Consider the following 18,624-nt stretch of genomic DNA (forward strand, 5'->3'; position numbering starts at 1 on the left):
ACACCAGACTCTTACTTTTTACCTGGACTCATAAAAAGCTCATTCTAATATCAGTTGGGAAAACTTAAAAAAAAAGATTAAACAGCCAATCTGACATGAGTTGTCAGGGATCTTATCATGTATAAGAGATGTATTTAATAATGTATGCAGTTTGCTTACATCAATGAGTGGCTCATGTAAGTGATTCCAGTATTCATAATGGGAAGAGGTGAGGTGGAATTATCCAGCTATTAGTTAATATTAGTGTTGAGTGTGAATATTCAAATGGCAAATTTTAATCGCAAATATCGCTACTTCGAGAATTTGTGAATATTTAGAATATAGTGCTATATATTCGTATTCGCGAATAGTGTTGATCGCGAGTATTCTAATCGCGAATTTATCGCAAATAACGGAACTTAGCAACATCCCTAGCAACCAATGGGAAAGTTGCCTACCCCAGTTATTGTTGATTGCGAATATTCTAATCGTGATTTTTTTTTGTGTGAAAATACTACATTGCCGATTTTCGCAACCAAGTAAATAATGACTGGAGATCACAAATTCTCAGATTTGCGAATTTATGGAGAATATGCGACCAAAAATTTCCGAAATATCATAATTTGAATATTGCCTACGCTGCTCATTACTAGTTAATATCAACTTCTTGTTCATATTTTCAGAATAGACCTATAATATAAAGCTCCAAGAATGCTTGAGGTGTGCTCACTGAATTTTGTCAAATTCAAAATGGCCTACATTACTATTGTTGAAAATTACATTTGTCATGAAATAACATAATTGTAGGTAATTGTGCCATTTAATTAAGTTGACGGTAAATAAGCATAGGATCATTTCATTAAATTGTCATCTAGCCCTTTTCTTCTCCGCACTTGACTTTGAATATCATTCGGTATACACATTATTGAGATGCTGACAGCAATTTTAGCTTCAGTCTTTTACAATGCAAACCATTGCCTAGTCATCACCAGAAATTGTAATTCTGTCATTTTGTTAAATCTGTTTTGTCCAACTGATTGTTTTGTATATAAAGACTGTTAAACCGTCATGTTATAGTGACACATGCAAATGAAAGACATGACAGCTTTTCTAAAGTTGTGTGAAGATGCTGAAAAATACTATATTGTTAAGATGTCTTCTTTCCCATATGTTACATTGCATTTTTTTTATATAGTTCTCAAACTTTTATTTCTGCAATATCTAGCTCCATGATGAGAACAAACATTCATATAGGGGCAGATTAAACAGCTGGACATAAATCGGTGCCTTAGGGACCAGCTGCTAAATAAACTTAAAGTGATCTCAGTAAGTGGCTATAGATAGAAGACATACAGAGCCACTTTATGGCACTTTATAGGGAAAACACTGGAGATATGCCAGGCTCCCTGGCAGCAACACTGTTTTGAACTGTCTACCTATTTTGTATGCTGCAGGGGAACACACCAGGAGATATTTACCAAACTAGTGTAAAGTGCAACTGGCTTAGTTGCCCATAGCAACTAATCAGATTCCACCTTTCATTTTCCAATGGAGCTATGAAAAATGAAAGGTGGAATATGATTGGTTTCTATTAGAGTTGAGCAAATTGAATCCAAATAAATTTCATCCGAAGTTCAGGATAAATTTGATTTGCCACAAGATCTAATTTCCTTGTGCTTCCTGGTAGCAAATCAATTTAGCTTGAAATAGTGTAAAAAATAAATAAATAACTTACCTCCATTTGCTTCTGACGGGCAGGGCGCCACCATCTTGATTGAAGATCTTGGCCGAAATTCAGTGTGTGGTGACGACAATACACCAGCCATAGTGACGACGACATCTCGGGGCACGAAAGATTTCATGCCAGATCTTCAAGCAAGATGGGGGCAAATGGAGGCGGTAAGTATAATTTTTTGTTCTGCTAATTTTATATTATCAATTGTTTTTACTCTCAGATGTCGCGATCATGTATGAACGCGTCATATGAGGGGTACAATGATGCGGATCGGCTCTATTGCAGCTCCCTGTCATTGTACACGCTACAGAAACCTCGGACCCCTAAGTCGCCCTGATGATCTCTGAAATCAAGGTCAGGAATTAAAGATAACTCTGACGAACAGGAGTCTCCACAGGCCAAGCAGCAAAGATAGGGAAAGACAGTGAACAGCAACTGGATTGGCAGGTAAGAACCCAGTGATACAAAAACGCACCGGAACAACAAACACTTACCTGCAGCAGCAACACGGTGGAACTCCAAGACCAATAACTACCTGGAGTCCCATGCGGACAGAATGCATGGCGGCACCAGGCAGAGCTGCTGACTGACTTATAGTTCCCTCTCTGGGGAACCCAGGAACCATCTCACCAAAGGCACAGACAGACACGGGAAATGTCTAGCAACCATGTTGGACTACAAACACCAGACAAACCAGACATGGAACACCAAACTAGACATGACAACACACCCTGAACATAAACCACACCAAACAAAACAACAGGTGAGGATGGGTAAACAACATAAAAAAAAGAGGAATAAATAGGAGAGACATTGATGTCTAAATAGGTGGCCCTCACTCTGGACAGATGGAATATCCAGACAGGAGCAAAGCTCCATCACCAACCAAGGCAGGAATACCACTGACCTCATTCTTACAGCACCAGAATAAGCCGTGCGAAGTTGCAGAATATTGTCAGGAACTGGAACACGCTGACGTATATGCCGATCCAGAGCATCCCAAACATGCTCAATGAGTGACATGTCTGGTGAGTATGCTGGCCATGCAAGAACTTGGAGGTTTTCAGCTTCCAGGAATTGTGTACAGATCCTTGCAATATGGGCCGTGAATTATCATGCTGCAACATGAGGTGATGATCGTGGATGAATGGCTAAACAAAGGGCCTTAGGATCTCGTCACTGTATCTTTGTGCATTCAAAATGCCATCAATAAAATGTGTTCATTGTCCATAACATACACCTGCCCATATCATAACCCTACCACCACCATGGGCCACTCGGATCACAACATTGACATCAGCAAACCGCTCACCCACGCAGACACCCACGCTGTCTGCCATCTGCCCTGAACAGTGAAAACCGGGACTCATCCATGAACAGAACGCCTCTCCAACGTGCCAGACACCATTGAATGTGAGCATTTGCCCACTCAAGTCGGTTACAACAACAAACTGCAGTCAGATCCAGACCCTGATGAGGACGACGAGCATGCATATGAGCTTCCCTGATACGGTTTCTTACAGTTTGTGCATAAAATCTTTCGTTGTGCAAACCGATTCTTGCTGTAGGTGTCTGGGTGGCTGGTCTCAGACGATCATGGAGGTTAACATGCTGGATGTGGAGGTCCTGGGCTGGTGTGGTTACATGTAGTCTGTGGTTGTGAAGCTGGTTGGATGTACTGCCAAATTCTCTGAAATGCCTTTGGAGATGGCTTTTGGTAGAGAAATGAACATTCATTTCACGGGCAACAGCTCTGGTAGACATTCCTTCAGTCAGCATGCTAATTGCAAGCTCCCTCAAACGTTGCAACATATGTGGCATTGTGCTGTGTGATCAAACATCAAAACATTTCCGAGGGACCTTTTATTCTGGGCAGTCTAAGGCACACTTGTGCAATATTCATGCTGTCTAATCAACACCTTGATATGCCACTCCTGTGAGGTGGGATGGATGATCTCGGCAAAGGAGAAGTGCTCACTAACACAGATTTAGACAGATTTGTGAACAATATTTGAGAGTAATGGGTCTTTTGTGTATGTAGAAAATGTTTCAGATCTTTGCGTTCACCTCATGCAAAATGGGAGCAAAACCGAAAGTGTTGCGTTTATATTTTTGTTCAGTGTAAGTTCTACTTTACACCAGTTGGATAAATCTCTCCCACTGTGCCTACTTCACGAAAGGTTGACCTGCCCTAATAGATGGAGGGCAGTGTCTCCCAGCTTACTCCAGTTCGCAACAATTGCAGTTAGGATAGTGACAGGGGACGCAAACTCAATATTACTTGTGCAACAGGTTATCCACTGCCAGACACCGCTGTCCCTTCCAGACACATCTGGCAGTGACATATCTCTGAGAAAAGAAGAATCAGGCAGTTGAAGGCCAATATGCCTGATCCTCACTGATGTTGAAGGAGAATCATGAGGATGTCATACACATTAGATGGTCAGCCAAACATGCCAGAAACTTAAAGTTTAGCAGACATAGATGTAATGTGCATAGCCAGCTTTACTTACTTGCATGCACACAACAGTGAATCTCCAGGTGCTGCTTTCTTCCTTAGCTATATATAATATACATGGATAGATATTACCAGACACTGGTGTGCTTCTATAACTTTGTGTAATGTTTAATGTTTATTAATGGAGCATTCCAATTGGGTTATTACTAGTTATCGTGCCAGGGCCCACTCTAATATTGTACTGTGTATTACAACAAAGTTTCATGCAAATCGACTTCGGATGAAGCTCCCGAAGTCGATTCACTATCAGCTAATCATAACCACTGGGTAGCCATACATAGACACATACAGCATATCTTCCAACAGAGTATCACAAATCATTTTTTATTTTTTTCAAAAACTGGTGATCTTGTGCCACTAATATGCTAAGAGAAAAGTTATGTAAGGACATGTCTGAATTGTGTCTGAATAATGAATTATCACTCACATTTGTATTGACTTTAACAATATGAAGGTTTGTAAGATAGGATATATGGCTTGTTTGATAAGCCATTATATCGCTGGCGGTCCATACTCGTTTCTGGTGGACATGACCACTTAAATGTCTCAAACCTTGGCTAGCCTTATTTAAGTATTTAAGGCACTTTCCCTTTAGGATGGATTCTTGAGAGAAAAAAAGTTCCTAGTTTGGCTATTCCCTATAAAGTTGTGTTAATTGTTGTCTGATCTTCTGTGTCCGGCCTCTGCCAATTTACTCTATTGTACCTGTTCTGCCTGCCCTGTACTCCGCCAGGTTATCATACTGACCCTGATCCACCTTTCCTGAACCTAGGAAACCTCTGTTTGCTGGATTGAACAAACTGTAACGGCGGTGTCTAGGTTGTTGTAGTTCACCATGACACGTCTGCCGTGCATGCAGTTGCCTTGGGCTCGGGTACTCGGGTGTCAAGTAGAACACTTTGGGATGCTCGGGTGCTCGGTAGAGCACCCAAGTACAATGGAAGTCAATAGGAGAACCCGAGTATTAAACCAGGTACCCTCTGCTCTGAAGAAGGGAGGGTGTCTGGTTCATTGGAAAAGATCATAAATTGATGGAAACACCACTGAAATGGTTTGGAAACTTTTACAGACTGACAATAATACGCACCAAACCATAGATAAAATCGATTTTAGAGGAACAATTGTTAGGAAACATTCTTTTCTGTATATTTACTTGTATATAAAGTCCAAGTGCTGCCAAAAATTACAAGGAAGAGGCACTCCGATACAACCTGTATGTCATATAAAGCAGGGCCTCGTTCACATTGTGGTACAATTGTTCAGGTAGTGGGACTCCTACACTCATAAAGCCTATGCACTAAGTGAAAGGGCTGCCAAAAATTACAAGGAACATTTATTACACATAAAGGAGGGCATCATACACACCCTTGAAAAATTATGATTGATGGCCTGCTGGTGACCCTAAAAAACATTAGGAGCAAGGGCGTGCTGGTGACCCTCTAAAACATTAGGGGCGAGGGCCTGCTGCTGTTCTGACCATCTGTCACGATGGGGAGTGGGGAAAAAAAACCACCGCACAATGTAACATATAAAGGGGAAGCAGGTAGGCCAGGACGCTGGAATCAGGGAGCAGGTCACCTTCTAAAGCATCCCTAATCCTCACCCTAACTCCTCACCGTATGAGCAGACCTGGATAGTAAGACGGCTCAGACCAGGATACCTATGGCCCTGAGTCGCCATGATAATCCCTCACATAGGAGCAGGGGAGAGATGACCTGTTCTTCCCAGGAGTCTTAAATGGCCAGCAACAGGGAAAGGGAAAGACCATATAGAGCAAGAGGATTTGCAGGTAAGAAAAACAAGATAACTCACTTACCTACAGAAGCCTCCACAACTAGAACCCGTGCATCAGTACAGGAGCCCGAACACACAGCAGGTCACAGTACAAACAACCGACACAGGAATCCAGCATACCAACTCTGCCAGCAGTGCTGCATACAGGCTTATGGTTCACCCCTCCAGGAAACCAGCCCCCTTTCGGAGGTAGACAAGTAAATGTCTAGCATACATGCTGGATGACAACACCAAACACACCAAGCATGGAACAAAGCTAGACATAACAACACACCACAAACCAAATCCCACACCAAACATACACCACAAGTAAGGGAGGGAAGACATAGCTGGAGAACCCAGGATGACATCGCTGATGACGTCGATGTCCTACAAGGTGGTCCTCAAGGACTGGGCAGATAGAACACCCTGGACTGGAGCCAAGCTCCAGTACCAACAACAGCTGAAGTACAACTGACTCCAGCCAGGAAGCCACAGTAGATAAAACCCAAGTGACCACACCCAATCAGGGAGTTAACCCTTACAGCACCAGACAGAGGGAGACTACAATTTAAAGGGAAAGTGCACACGCTAGCCAACATGCAACACGTTGCCACCGGCAGCAGCATGCATGGCAGCCATGTCTCGGCACACTCAGCAAAAGCCTAGACACTGCCTTGCCATGCCATAACACACATAACGGCAACCACAAGCATGGCACCAGTGTCACGGTGCACACAGCTAAGGCCATGACACCATCTAAAAAATTAGGGGTGAGGGTCTGCTGCTGAGCTGACCCTCTAAAACATTAGGGGCAAGAGCCTGCTGCTGATCTGACCATCTAAAAAATTAGGGGTGAGGGTCTGCTGCTGAGCTGACCATCTAAAAAATTAGGGGTGAGAGTCTGCTGCTGAGCTGACCATCTAAAACTTTAGGGGTGAGGGTCTGATGCTGATCTGACCATCTAAAACATTAGTGGTGAGGGTCTGCTGCTGAGCTTCCCATCTAAAACAGGGGTGGCAAACCTTACAGAAACAAAGAGCAAAAAAAAAAAAAAAAAGTATGACTATCAGGAGCCACAAGCCATACATGTAAACACGAGTCACCGTATTTTTCACCCTACAAGATGCACCTAGGTTTTAACAAAGAAAAATGAGGTCTGATAAAAATATTTTTTTCTTATTTTTCATTAGCAGAGAAAAAAAGAAAAAATATATGTTTCATCAGACCTCAGATCAGACTCTGACCTAAAATAATATCCCCAAACCTCGTCAGACCTCCAAATCACCCCCCCCCCCAAAAAAAAAAAATAAGACCACCAATGCTCGGATCAGACAACACAAATTAGACCCCCAGTGTTAGACCCTCAGTGCTCAGATCCCCCCCTATGCTCAGATCTCCCCCACATGCTCAGATCTCCTCCCCATGCTCAGATCTCCCCCATGCTCATATCTCCCCCCCATGCTCAGATCTGACCCCCATGCTCACACCTGTCCAACCCATGCTCACACCTGTCCAACCCATGCTCAAACAAGACCCCCCCATGCTCAGATCTGCCCCCATACTCAGATCTACCTCCCATGCTCAAATCTGAATGCCCATCCTCAGATCTGACACCCATGCTCAGATCAGGACCCCCCATGCTCAGATCAGACCCCCATGCTCAGTTCTATAATTTAAAAAAATCTCTTGATCAGGCGCTGGGCTCCTGCTCGGGCACCTGCTACTCTGCAGGTCTGACAAGCTCTCCACTGTGTACTGATGAGCACACCGTCAGGTCATAGTGCGTGTCTCCAGGTACTACGTTCTCACACTGTGTGCATCAGGAGGTAGTTCAGAGTGAGCTGGAGCTGCAAAGTAAGTGCCCGATCAGGAAAAGAGATCTGAGCATAGGTTGGAGAGTTAGCCGCCTGACTGCTTCCCAGCTCCACAGCTAGAGCCGCACTTGAAGAAGCAAAGAGCCGCATGCGGCTCAAGAGCCACGGGTTGACCACCCCTGATCTAAAACATTAGGGGCGAGGGCCTGATGCTGACCTGACTATATAAAAAATTAGGGTTGAGGGTCTGCTGCTTAGCTGACCCTCTAAAATATTTTGGGTAAGAGCCTGCTGCTGATCTGACCATCAAAAACATTATGGGTGAGGGCCTGCTAGTGACCCTCTAAAACATTAGAAGCGAGGACCTGCTGCTGAGCTGACCCTCTAAAACATTAGGAGCAAGGGCAGCCTAATAAGCATGTTGATATAATGGAGGAGGAGGAAGAGGACGAGAAAAGGAAGATTGAACCATATACCCTTTTTTGAGGTGGAAGGGGAGCATGGGAATATAGTGTATTCAATACACCATAAAAGCCACATTTAAAGTACCTTTATGTTCAGCCGCTTTCCTCTGGTAGAGTAGAGAAGTCAGGGGAAATCCAGGCCTTGTTCTTTTTGATAAGAGTCAACCTGTCAGCATTTTCAGTTGACAGGCGTTGCACTTATCAGTTATTATGCCTCCAGCAGCATTAAATACCCGCTCTGACAAAACTCTGGAAGCAGGGCAGGCCAGCACCTCCAAGGCGTAGAGCGCCAGTTTGTGCCACGTGTCCAGCTTGGACACTCGATTGTTGTAAGGCACAGAGGGATCACTGAGGATGCTGAGACGGTCTGCTACATACTCCTTCACCATCTTCCAAAACTTTTCTCTCCTTGTGACACTAGGCCGTGCATCAGAGTGAGGATGATGGTGGGGTGTCATGAAACTGTCCCAGGCCTTGGAGAGTGTTGCCCTGCCTCTGTTGGAACTGCTGTGTGTTCCCCCCATCTCCCCTCCTTGGTTGCCCAAGGAACTACGTACTCTGCTGCCAGCGTTGTCAGCTGGAAATTTTTGGAGAAATTTTTCCACAAGGACCTTCTGGTATTGCACCATTTTGCTAGTCCTCTCCACCACAGGAATGAGAGATGATAAGTTCTCTTTGTAGCGGGGGTCGAGAAGGATTAACAACCAGTAATCGGTGTTGGCCAAAATGCGTATAACGCGAGCTTCATGGGAAAGGCAGTATAACATAAAGCCAGCCATGTGTGCCAGAGTCCCAACAGACAAGACTTCGCTTTCCTCGTCAGGAGGATGACTCTTAATCTCCTCATCATTTTCCTCCTCTTCGGCCTCTCCACGCTGAACAGAAGAAATAAGCCTGCTGTGGGTATTACCCTTTGTAGCGGAGGCAACCGTCTCCAGCTCCTCATCATCATCATCCAATTCGTACTGAGAAGACGAACTGAGGGTGGTCTGGGTATCACCATGTGTACTGTCTTCCCCCATTTCCACCTCTTCCACATGCAAAGCATCCAGCTTCATTGTGAGCAGCTAGCGTTTCAGTAGACACAGAAGTGGGATGGTTACGCTGATAATGGCGGCATCGACGCTCACCATCTGTGTTGATTCCTCAAAGTTGTGTAAAACCTTCCAGAGGTCGGACATCCATGCCCACTCGTCGCTTGAGAAGAGCGGGAGCTGACTTGAAAGGCAACAACCATGTTGCAGCTGGTATTCCACTACTGTCCTCTGCTGCTTGCAAAGCCTGGCCAACATGTGGACGCGGAGTTTCAGAGCAAGCTCACTTCACACAACAGTCGGTGAGCTGGCAATTGCAAGCGCTGCTGCAGCGTTGCCTGACTGGAGGTAGCTGTAGATAACTTTTGGAAATAGGCACACATCCAGCACACCTTCACCAGTAGCTCAGGCAAATTGGGGTAGGTTTTGAGAAACCGCTGAACCACTAAGTTGAACACGTGGGCTAGGCATGGTATGTGTGTGAGCTTGCAGAGCTCCAAAGACGCCACCAAGTTGCGGCCATTATCAGACACCACCATGCCTGGTTGTAGGTTGAGTGGTGAGAGCCACAGCTCAGTCTGGTCCCTTATACCCTGCCACAGCTCTGCGGCGGTGTGCTGTTTGTCATCTAAGCAAATAAGTTTCAGCACGGCCTGTTGCCGCTTCCCCACTGCAGTGCTACACTGCTTCCAGCTACTGACTGATGGCTGACTGGTGCTGCAAGATGAGAATTCATAAGTGGAAGTGGAGGAGGAGGTGGAGAAGAAGAGGGGGGGGGGGGGGGGTTGCAGCCACTAATGTAGGTGGTGGAGGAAATCCTGGTGGATGTAGGGGCTGAAATTTTTGGCCTCAGTAGCACCTGTGCCATCCCAGGGTACTACTCGCTCCCAGCCTCCACAACGTTCAACCAGTGTACCGTCAGGGAAATGAAGCGTCCCTGGCCAAAAGTACTTGTCCGTGTGTCAGTCGTTAAGTGGACGTTCCCGATAACTGCGTTGGTCAGGGCACGGGTGATGTTATGGGACACATGCTGGTGTAAGGCGGGGACAGCACACCGGGGAAAAATGGTGGCGGCTGAGTAACAAGGGACCGCTGCCGCCATCAGGCTGCAGAAAGCCTAAGTGTCCGCAAGGCTAAATGGCAACATTTTCAGAGCCAGCAATTTAGAAAGGAGCACATTTAGTGCTATGGCCTGTGGGTGGGTGACAGGGTATTTGTGCTTTCGTTCAAAGGCCTGGGGTATGGACATATGTACACTGGGACACAGAAGTGGATGTTTTAGATGATGGTGCTTGAGAAGGTCCAGGTGCAGGGCGGGAGGCATCCAGATCTGAGTCTTGGGCAGGTGATTGGCAAGCACGTAACACAAGGGAAGAGGAGGCAGTGGTGTGACCCACAGATACTGATTGTGGACCCAGGCGTTCGGCCCACCTATTAGGGTGCTTTGATGTCATGTGACAGATCATGCTGGTGGTGGTGAGGTTGCTAGTGTTCATGCCGCTGCTCTTTTTGGTACAGCATAGGTTGCAAATGACAATTCTTTTATCATCAGCACTTTTCTCAAAAAAACGCCAGACTGCGGAACACCTACTCCTTGGCAAGAGATATTTCCTCAATGGGGTGCCCTGGGGAACAGTTGCATGCCTGTTTGGTGTGGCCCGCCTTCTCCCTTTTTCCACCCCACTGCCTCTTCCAGCCTGTTGCATTGCTGCATACCCCTCCCCCTCTGTACTGCTGTCCTTGCTTGGCTTGCCACCTTCCCAGATTGGGTCAGTGATTTCATCATCCACCACCTCCTCTTCCACTTCCTCACTCTGGTCATACTCCTGACTTGTTGACCTAACAAGAACCTCACTTATTGACAACTGTGTCTCATCCTCATCATGAACCTCTTGAGAAACTAATTGCGGCTGACTTATTGGCAATTAAGTCTCATCATAATCATCCACCTCGTGAAACACTAATTGTCGTTACCCACTGCCATCTTCTTCTGACTGTGGATGCTCAAGAGTTTGGGAATCAGTGCACAAGATCTCCTCATGTCCCTCTTCAAGCGGGCTTAGCGAGAGGTCCAAATCAAGGAATGGCGATGAAAAGAGCTTCTCGGAATATCCGAGTGTGGGATCACTTGTTTGGCAAGACTCTCCATGGTGGGAGGAAGGAGGATCAGGGTGAGGATTTTTGTTGACCAGACTCTTGGCTACTGAGACTGGAAGCATTATCTGCTGCAATTTAACCGACCACCTGGTCGCACTGGTGTGACTTCGAGAGTGGTGTCCTGCACCACACTGCAAACTGTGACATGAAACTAGGTGTCGTGGATGAGTGTTTCTTGTGCTCTGGCAGCAAGCACAGTTTTACTGCGCACAGGGCCACAGCCTCTGCATGCACCATCAGCAGCATGGCCACTTCTTCGTCCCTTACTGCTAGCCTTGAGCATATTAAATGGTATATATGCTTGCAAGTATGTCACACGTACAGTAGCGCAGGTTTTGTAAGTGTATGCGCAAATAATTTTAACTGAATGTCACAGATATTTAGAATGCTCAAATGTTATACAGGAGATATTACCAAAAAACCAAAGACACACATGTATTACGATAACATGCTTTCTCAAGGGGCTTTCTCAAGAAAGCGGAGCGAAATGCGCATTGGGGTGTGCTCCGTGCAGGTCCAGGTATGATCTCCCCATTCATAATTCATCAGGTATTTGCTGCTATTAGGTTGCATTTAGATTGGTACATATGCATGTGTTTCTCAGTGCTGTAACTTCTCTCACCTATTGGGTTTATGCAACTTTTGTGGTCTTTCCTGTATTATTTGTTGGATTGTACTTTTCTGTCCCTTTTGCCTCTTTATGTATTATGATAATAGTCATAGAGTTTACTCCTAGAGGGATTCCAAACCATGAGTACCTGCTGGGGAGCTGCTGTTTCAGCAGCATTGCTGCTACATAATTATTCATTTATATATTTATTCATGTATATGTCGCTTTCTAAATTATGTCATTCAATAAAACATGTTATCGTAATACATGTGTGTCTTTGGTTTTTTGGTAATATTGTGTATATAGTCACAAATTGCTTTTCATCTTATTGATGATTATATTGGTTGTTATATAGGAGATGTAGCTCAGGTAATGTCGCTGTCACCAGCGGCAAAAAAATTAAACTGAATATCACTGATATTTAGTATTCTCAAATGCTATACTGGAGATGTTGCGCAGGTAATGTCGCTGTCACCAGCGGTGAAAACATTTAACAGAATGTCACTGATATTTAGGATGTGCAAACACTATACAGGAGATGTAGCGCAGGTAATTTCGCTGTCACCAGCGGTGAAAAAATGAAACTCAATGTCACTGATATTTAGGATGCGGAAACGTTATACAGGAGATGTAGCGCAGGTAATGTAGCTGCTGTCACCAGCGGCTAATGTTATACAGGAGATGCAGCGTAGGTAATGTCGCTGCTGTCATCAGCAACCAAACAATTGCGTGCAATTTAGCGCACTTTGCGCTAATATATTTTGCAGCCAGATAAATCAATAGTCCTTAAAAAGACTGTTGGGTCTCTAACACCTTTCAACACTCAAAACTCCCTAAAAAAAACACACAATTCCTCTCCCTACACTATCTGTCCCTTCTCTGCAGCTCGCCCTGATTAAGTCTGAGCCAAACCACGTGTCATTGTGTGCTATATAGCGCCCGATGATGCATTCCGGCCAGGCAATCACTGTAATTCCAGTAACTAACATGGCTACAGCATTACTGTTAGTGGTGCTATACCCCCCCACACGTTTATTGGCTGCGTAGCTGTCCAGTGTGAGGGCCACCTAGTTAGACATCAATATCTCTCCTATTTCTTCCCCTTGTTTCTTTACCCATCCTCACCTGTTGTTTTGTTTGGTGTGGTTTATGTTCAGGGTGTCTTGTTATGTCTACTTTGTTGTTCCATGTCTGGTCTGTTTGATGTTTGCAGTCCAGCATGGTTTCTAGACATTTTCCATTTCTGTCTGTGCTTTCGGTGAGAGGGTTCAGTTAGCAGCTCTGCCTGGTGCCCACATGCATCCTTTCCGCATGGGGGGCCAGGTAGGTGTTGGTGTTCCATCCTGTTGCTGCGACAGGTAAGTGTTTGTTGTTTCGGTGTGTTGTTGTATCACTGTCTTTTTACTTGCCAATCCAGTTGCTGTACAATGTCTTCCCCTATCTTTGCTGCTTGGCCTGTGGAGCCTCCTGTGTTTTGGAGGAATAGGTAGTCTCTAGTTCCTGACCTTAATTTCAGGGATCATAAGGGCATCTCTGGGTCCGAGGTTCCTGTGTATGAGCCCTCCTACCATCTGGGTCTGCTCATACAAATAGGAGTCAGGGCTAGGATCATGGTTGCAATAGGAGGTGACCTACTCCATCATCCCAGCATCCAGGCCTAGTTTCTGTTCTGTTATCCTCACGGTGTACGGTGTGGAGTTTTAACCCACTCCACACCATGACACAAACTCTATGCACCCTGACCTTGGCTTGCCCACTATGATTCTGCATGTCCCCTTTGGTGATACACATTGGTGTCTCTTGCCCTGCCTGGGTCAGCTGTCACCGAACAGAGACTACTCTAAAAGGAAGCAGCCAGGTGGTTCCCCTGTATCAAAGACCAGATCTTTGTTTAAGGGTTGAAGAGTGAAAAACAGGTGAAGGGCACTTAGATAACACCCTTAGGACTGGCCCAAAGCCAAAAATCTATTCAGTGACACTGTGGTTCTACACTATGGGTGTCATTTATTATACTGAAATATGCCTATATTATCTGCGACTTCTCCCCGCTCTCACCAGGTCTAAAATGGTGGGTGTGGCGTGGGCAGGAAAGGGGACATGCCTGAAGGCCTATCTCATTTACCATTTTCTACTCCTGTTTTAGGAATGTCTAAGGAAGCTCGGAAGCTGTCTTACATTTAGAACTGGCAAAGAATCTGCTGCAGTTATGGAGAGGTCTGCGCCTCCTCATAACTTCGGCAGAACCACCGCCAGCTATAGGTTTTATTAAGACTGGTGTCTAAAACTCTGGGGTTAATAAATGTGCGCCTATGACTTTTTTTTATTTTTATATTCCAATCTCTTCCAATAATAATGTAATGCTCATCAAAAATGAAACATCCCAAACTAGGCATTTAAAATGTTACATTGCAGTTAGTTCAGTCTTGATAGGACATGAATGGACTTCATTGCTTTTACAGTTATCTAGTTGTCTAGTCTCACAGTGTATTACTTTTAGACAGGAAATAAAAAAGTGAAATGAGAGTAAAATTGCATCAAATTAAGCTGTTCTTCAAGCATAGAGCAAAAGAAATGATACAAGTACAGAGCATGTTATTACAAGGTAGAGATAATTTCGAGTTTTTTCCGATATGATTTCAAGCACATTTGTCCATTGTAGGTAGTCTATCATATAAGATGAGAGATAGACTTTAGTCAGATCTGAACTTTTGTTTAAAATTTGCTGATTATTTTCATAAGAAAAGGAGAGCAAAATGGTTCATGCTTTTACAGTTTTAAAAGAAGTTTCAAGAAGCCTTTTTTTTTTTTTTTTGGAATTATCAATGTGACTGAACTTAGAAGCTTTTACTTTACTGAACTAGTTGTATTGCTAATGCCAAAGCTGTGATAGACTGTCCTCAGGAGAGGTCATGAATATCAGATCAATGGGTGATCTGACTTTCAACGCCCCTGTTTGATCATGTTTAAGCACTGTGGTATCTTCACTGTTTACATGGGTTTGTATACCTTCGGAAAGGCCATTCATTTATGGGGGAAAAAAATGCAACAGCACTTTAATGGGTTGGCCACAGCGGAGAATAAATTTTTACTAGAACCTGAAAACAAGTTGATCACAGTGCGTCCCATTATATGAACCCCCGGTGTTTAGCTGTTATCACACTGGCAGGGAATGTTCAGCTCCCCTACAGTGCCACAAGAGGACAAATGAAGTATTTCATGGCGCCCACTAAAATCAGCGCTCTGTCCATGCAATGTATAGCCATAACATTGTTTGTAGGTGCTCTTTATTAATTATCTGAGGGATTCCCTGTATTAACACCCTAAAAGAGTATTTCTAATCAGGTTTTCTAAAATGATAACCCGTGAAAACAATACTTACTCTTAGATGAGAAAGGCCATTTATGGATTGAATGATTGATCGGCATTTCTGTCTTTCTGTCTACTGATTGATCTATCTATTATCTATCTATGTATCTATCTATCTCTACATCTATCCATTATCTTTCTATCTGTCACATACGGAAACTACCCTGCCAAGAGTCAATCTATTTCACGCACTCAATCTCTAATGCCCCTACACACAGGCCTCAGATGGAACCTAGATCACACCCCAACACAGCCTCTCATGCAACCCAACACACTGCCACCATCTATGACATTTAAATTAATACACCAATGACTAAGGGGCTCATAGAAAACCCCACAGCGTCTTACTGGCAAGCAAGCACACAGTAGCACAGGTCACACTTATAGCAAATACACAGTAATGCAAACCTCTCTCATACACTTAAAAAACTGAGCTTACTGGGCTCGTTCAGGACACAAGGCAAAAAAGATCTGCTTTAATGGTCTAAAAAAGGTACAGTACTTAATTACAAAAAATATAATAAATAAGAGACATACATAAACGTGCACAAAACAGTTGAAACAATAAAAGGATAAAAACAGAAAGGTTCTTACTACTGACGAATTGTGTGATGAGTCAGTTCTGGTTCTGGGTACAGGACAACGTAGAAACAACCCAATATTAAATCGGATCCCCAAATTGTGTCAATAAAAGGTTCCAAATCCCACGTATTTATCCCCATTGGGGAGGGTGGGTGGGGTTGAAAGGGGTTTCCTCCCCATTCTCGGCCCAGCCTTCTGGGAAGGCATTCATTATGGGTGCAAGCTCCACCTCTATCCCTTGGCTGCCAAGCATAAAATATTAATAAAACATGGCTTCCCGTCCACACTAATGGATATTCGGGTCCCAGCATGTTTTAATAATGCATATTTCATCAGGCCTATCATTCTAATACCAAATATGACTGGTGTAGGGGTACCAGTATGAGAGATTCTCATTATGCGGGAATGCCTGCTGCCAGGGGGGAATGTTTGCTCTCCCTACGATGCTCACATTATACAGAATGCAATTATTACAATAATTAATGTGAGTTGTATCAGAGATAAGATATTGCTTATGATATATTTTCGTCATCTTATTGTACTCCAGTTGAAAAAGCACCTTGATGTCTGCAGTTCATCGGTGTCAATACGTCTGACATGTCAGGCATTACCATGAAGCTCTAGTGTCCCATGCAGAAAACCTTGTTACCATTACTTTGCTAGCAGGAGGATGCTAATTTGAGTCCTGCCAGCGTATTTTTCCCTACAGATCCAGACTCCATGGTTACGTACCAACAGAATTAAAGAAAGGCATAAAGATATATAAAATCACACATTGACATAAAAGCATGCACAGATAATAACAGATATGAGAAAGGTTGTCTATCTATCTGTCTATCTATCCTATTATCTATCTATATATTTATCTATCAATCATATTATCTATCCATCTATCTATTTATTATCTATCTATCATATTATCTATCTATCTATTATCTATCTATCTATCTGTCTTAATCGAGCATGCTCGGTCGAACACCAGTTCGGCTAGAGCATCGCAATGCTCGGCACATCGCGGTGTTCGGCCGAATTGTGCGTCTGGCAGCAATATATATTTTTAGCGCAACCTGCCTGCTATTGAAGAGACCCAAAAGTACTTTTAAGGATTATTGTTGAATCTGGCGGCAATATATATTTTTAGCACAACCTACGCTAAATTGCATGGAATTGTTTGGCCGCTGCATTATCGCCGCAACACTACCTGCGCTACATATCCAGTATAGCGTTAGCACATCCGAAATATCAGTGACATTCAGTGTAATTTTTTCGCCACTGGTTACAGCGACATTGCCTGCGCTACATCTCCTGTATAATGTTAGCGCATCCGAAATATCAGTGACATTCTTTGTACTTTTTTCACTGCTGGTGACAGCGACATTACCTGCACTACATCTCCAGTATAATGATAGCGTATCCGAAATATCTGTGACATTTAGTAAAAAAAATTCGCTGCTTGTGGCAGGGACATTACCTGTGCCACATCTCCTGTTTAACGTTTGGCCATCCTAAATATCAGTGACATTCAGTCTAATTTTTTCGTTGCTGGTTGCAGCATCATTACCTTAGCACATCCGAAATATCAGTGACATTCGGTGTAATTTTTTTGATGCTGGTGGCAGGGACATTACCTGTGCTACATCACCTGTATAACGTTTGCCCATCCTAAATATCAGTGACATTCAGTCTAATTTGTTTGCGCATATACTTACAAAACCTGCGCTACTGTATGTATGACATACTTGCAAGCATATATACCATTTAAAATGCGGAAGGCGAGTAGTAAGGGATGGGGAAGTGGCCGTGCTGCTGATGGTGCACGCAGAGGCCATGGTCCTGGACGCGGTTACACTGTGCCTGCTGCCAGAGCACAAGAAACATACTCATCCATGATACCTAGCTTCATGTCCCAGTTTGCAGGGCGGCGCAGGACACCACTCTGGAAGTCACACCAGTGCGACCAGGTGGTCATTTTGATTGCAGCAGATAATGCTTCCAGTTGGTTAAGCACCACCCTGTCTTCCACAAAGACCAGTCTCAGTAGCCAAGAGTCTGGTCAACAAAAATCCCTGATCTCCTTCCTCCCACCATGGAGAGTCTTGCCAAACAAGTGATCCCACACTCAGATATTCCGAGGAGCTATTTTCATCGCCATTCCTTGATTTGGACCTCTCGCTAAGCCCGCTTGAAGAGGGACATGAGGAGATCTTGTGCCCTGATTGCCAAACTCTTGAGCATCCACAGTCAGAAGAAGATGGCGGTGGCGAACTGCAATTAATGTTTCACGAGGTGGATGATGAGACACAGTTGCCAATAAGTTAACCGCAATTAGTGTCTCAAAAGGTTGATGATGAGGATGAGACACAGATGTAAATAGGTGAGGTTGTTGTTAGGTCAACAAGTCAGGAGGATGACCAGAGTGAGTAAGGGGGAGAGGAGGTGGTGGACAATTAAATCACTGACCCAACCTGGGAAGGTGGCAAGCCGAGCGAGGACAGCAGTACAGAGGTGGAGGGATCCGCAGAACCACAACAGGCTGGAAGAAGCAGTAAGGTATCAAAAGGAAGAAGGCGGGCCACACCAAACTGGCCC

Source organism: Bufo gargarizans, chromosome 10, assembly GCF_014858855.1.
Source record: "Bufo gargarizans isolate SCDJY-AF-19 chromosome 10, ASM1485885v1, whole genome shotgun sequence".
In the NCBI taxonomy this organism is placed as follows: domain Eukaryota; kingdom Metazoa; phylum Chordata; class Amphibia; order Anura; family Bufonidae; genus Bufo; species Bufo gargarizans.